The following is a 4,352-nucleotide window of genomic DNA, read 5'->3' as shown; positions in this document are numbered from 1 at the left end:
CCCCCATCTGTGAAGTATGCAATGGGAATATGGGGAAGTATGGCAGGTACACATGTGGAGGTGGTCAGGATTGAAAGATATAGAGGACGGTCTACAGGGCTGGTTTGTGACATGTGGTGGGTAAAAGCCGTGGATGGTGTGTGTGGTCTGTGATGTGGATGCCCCCATGGTGCCCAATATGGGCACAATGGGAACAAGCCTCCCACCCACTGCCACTCACAACAGCAATCCACATCCTGAAGCTGTCTAGTCTGGAGGCAGAGCAGGAGGAGCATGCTGGCTGTGTGAATGTGTACTGGATGCCTCAGACTGATGTAGCACATCCCTCATGTGTCTGTGGAACCCAGTATGGAATAGACCCTAGACCTGAGCTCAGGGGATGGGAACATGTCTGTGTGTGCCCTGAGGGGTGGTGGGGGCAACATCCCCTGGGTGATTCCACCTGATGATATCGCTCCAGGATAACAACAAGGCAGCAGCCTCTAGCCGGTGAGTATTTTTTATGTAGATGCATGCCAACACACCGGGCATGTAATGGTGATGGTATATTCCATGCACACATCTAACACACCTACCCTGAATGCATGCTGTACATGTGCATGTATTGCTGCTGTGAAATGCACGGTCTCACAGGGGTGAACATGATGGGGTATTTGAAGGGTATGTCAGATACCTACATGATAACTAACATCCTGTTATTGTGGAATGTGTCCACAGGGAGCAACATACTGGTGGTAGACATGGCCTACAGTAGTGACATTTATTGATTATTTATTTATTTTACATTTGTTAACCGGGATAGTCCATCTGGATACATATCCATTTTCAGTGGAGGTCTGGGGAGAAAAGCTCCAAAGAGACAATTTACAAGACATGCAGACAATGCTTAAAAACATATTTCAACTAGGTCCACTAAGAATATCTAGTTGAGAACACATATTCAGTGTCATGCTATAGATTAGTACATTTATCAGTAGATTTATAAACAACAATAAAGCAAGCAAACTAACATAAATATACTCTAATTCTTTTGTTGTGGTGTACAAGTTTATGCAGTTGAGTCAAAATATTATTTAAGGCAAGAGTTGTATTAGTATAGGAGTGGGACTGGAGTTAGTCTGGTGTGGAGTAGGGACAAAGCCATTTGTTGTTTAGGTGACTTTTGACAGACCTTTTAAATTTAGGTAGGGAAGATTTAAGGGTTACAGATGCAGGCATGGAGTTCCAGATTTTGGACATGTAAGAAGAGTAGAGGGAGTGACCAGCATGGTTGTGGGTTCTAGTAACTGTTAACAGTAACTTGTCTGTGGAGCAGAGTTACCTAGGACAGGAGTACTGTTGGATTATGTTACTTAGTGAAGGTGTTTTATGTGGTTGGGAGAGCAGCTTGTGACTGATGATAAGTTGATTATAGATTAGTAAATGTGGCAGTTCAAGCCAGCCCATTTCCTTTAGGTTGTGACAGTGATGGATTCTGAAAGAGCTGTTATTAGCAAATTTGGCTATCTGATTATAGCAGGAGGTCATTTTGTTGGTTTCTGTTTTGGATAGATTGGTCAAGATTGGAGATGCATACAGTAGTGTTAAGAGAAGGTGGGTACGAGCCATTGTGGATCTACTGTTATGGGTCAGGAAGGATTTCTGTTTGTAGAGACTACCTAGCTTTTTGTTTGTATTTTTAATAGCTACATTAATGTGTATATAAAATTTTAACTTGTTATCAATGGTAACTCTGAGTAGTTTTGTGTGGGATTCAGGTGAAATGGGGTACCATTTTTAGAGTGAATGGTGAAGGAGGAGATAGGAGTGGTAATTTGTGAGGGATGAAATAGCAGAAGCTTGTTTTTTTGGGGGGGGTTAAGTATGAGGCCATTCTCAATAAGCCATTTTTCAACTGAGTGGAAGTTTTCCAGGGTTTTATTGTGTAGATCTGCCAGGGTAGGGGCACTACATATTATAGTTGAATCATCTGAGTATTGGATAAGGCTAGAACTATTTGCAGCTGAATGGAGATTATTTGTAAAAATTGAGAACAGCAAGGGGCCCAGTATAGATCCCTGAGGTACCCCAAGTGTGACAGGTAAGAGCGGAGACAGGTTATTGTGTCATAGCATTGCTTGTTGCCTATTGCTGAGGTAGTTTTTGATCCATGAAACTGATTGGTTGTCTAAGCCTAGGTTTACAAGGTGGGAGATGAGTTTATCATGGTTAACCATATCAAATGCTTTTGATAGGTCTAAGAAAAGGGCTGATGAAAGTTTACAGTTGTTCCTGTTGTGGTTTATGATATCTGTGAGTGCTAACAGGGCTGTAGTTGTGCTATGACCTGAGCGAAAAACATGTTGTGTTTGAGAAATGAGTTCTTGATTGATAAGGTGGGAGATTAACTGATGGTGAATACATTTTTCTAATATTTTAGCTAGTGGGGATAGGATTGCAATTGGTCTGTAGTTTGATATGTCATAGGAACTTCCCCCTTTGTGAAGGGGTATAATGTAGGCAGTTTTCCAAATCAGGGGTACTGTGGCTTCAAAGATTGATCTGTTTATTAGTATAGAGACTGGTACAGCTATTTCAGCTGCTGCCAGTTTTAAGAATTCATTGGGAAGGGAATCCGCTCTTAGTGTTGTTGGTTTTAATTAGGAGAGTAGTTTTCTTATGTAGGAGGTTAGGGTGGGTTGTAGCTTAAAAGTGAGACTGTTGCAGGATGTAGAGTGGTCACTTATATTGGCAGTGAGCTGCTTTTGTGCTAGGGCAAGTACAGTTTCAGTAAAGAATATATTGAATGATTCAGCTATGTTTTCTTTTGTTAGACCTGTAGTTGGGGGTGGGGTAATGGCTTTTGCAGGGTGTAGTAACTTGTTAAAACCTGCCCAGAATTTCCTAGGGTTATTCATGTGTTGTTTTTGATGTGTAATAAAGTAATTTCTTTTATCTTGCATGACTAGTTTCTTGGTGAGATTTCTAATTTGTTGGTATGCTAGTTGTGTTTTGGGGTTTTTGTTGGACCTCCAGGTTATCCAGGCTCTATTCCTTTCTGTTATTTTTTGCCTAGTTTCCCTAGTTAACCATGGAACTGTGTTAGCTTTAACTCTTGTAGTTCTTACGGGGGCATGCCTATTCAGTATTTCTAAGAAGATGTTGTTGAAGTGTTTGGAGGCCTCATTTAGGAGTAGGTAATACAGTTCAGACCAGTTGTATTGCTTTAGCTCTTGTGTGAAGTTAGTTGGGTTAGTGTCTTTTGTTCCTGATTGTTTGAAGTATTGGGGTTTGGGGGTGGTGGAAATTATATTTAAGTAAGAAGGTAGTTTTATGGTCACTTAATTAGTCAGGAAGGGTGCCTGCTAAGTAGGAACAAGGTATTTTATTTAGTAGGCTCCAGTCTAATAGTGTTTCTTTATTACTATTTTTGGCTATTCTTAGAGGGCTGTTTGATTACAGGTTGATATGGTTAGTGGGTGCTTGGGAGGAGCATGTGAGTCAGTCTATATTAAAGTCTCCTAATACTATGGTGTCTTGAGGCATGGCTAGTGATAGCCATTGAAGTAATGTTTCCATGGTAGGGATATTATTGCCTGGGGGGATATAACCTGTTACTAGGTTGATGTTTTTATTGTTACATATTTTGATCCTTGTTAAGAGTATTTCTAACATTATCCAAAGGGGGCGTGGATATTTCAAATTTAGTTATGGTCAGAGTATTTTTGTAAAGCAGGGCAATACCACCGCCCTTTTTCTTTAGTCTGTCTTGCCTAAGGATACTGTACCCAGGTGGAAGGATCTCTGTATCTTTGTTAGATGGTTTAAGCCATGTTTCTGTTAAACTGACTATATCTGGGCGATATTGTGAGATTAGAGTATGAAGCTCATGTATTTTATTGTTTATGCTCCTAATATTTAGATTTAAGAGGAGTAGACTATTTAATGGCCTGATGTTAATTTGGGTTAGACTGGAAAGATGTGCTTTAGCCAGAGGATTTATATCATAAGGTCCTGGGTTTGGGTGGATATCTCTAGCATTTAGGAGATGTTATTGATTGTTTTGCAATAATTTAACTAGTTTTTGTAGTATTGTTAGGTATTTATGGGTTGCTGTTGATTTGGGATAGGTGGTGATGGGCTTGAGATGGGTATAGCTTATAGTAGTAGTGTTGAATAAGGTGAGGTTTATTGTTAGGGAGTAAATGGCTGAGATGGGAGTGATAATAGCAGTGGAACTATGGGTAAGGGGGAAGATATTTTGTGCAGGGTAGTTATATGAAGTGATGTGGTAGGTACATGCTAAGAAGAGTAGTAGGGTCATGTGCAGGAAGAAAGTCTTCATAGTTAAGGAGTATTGTTAATTGTATGGA

The sequence above is a fragment of the Protopterus annectens genome, chromosome 3.part1, assembly GCF_019279795.1.
Source record: "Protopterus annectens isolate FY-2018-M chromosome 3.part1, PAN1.0, whole genome shotgun sequence".
NCBI classification, from domain to species: domain Eukaryota; kingdom Metazoa; phylum Chordata; order Ceratodontiformes; family Protopteridae; genus Protopterus; species Protopterus annectens.
Note: the sequence above shows the minus strand (reverse complement) of the source record.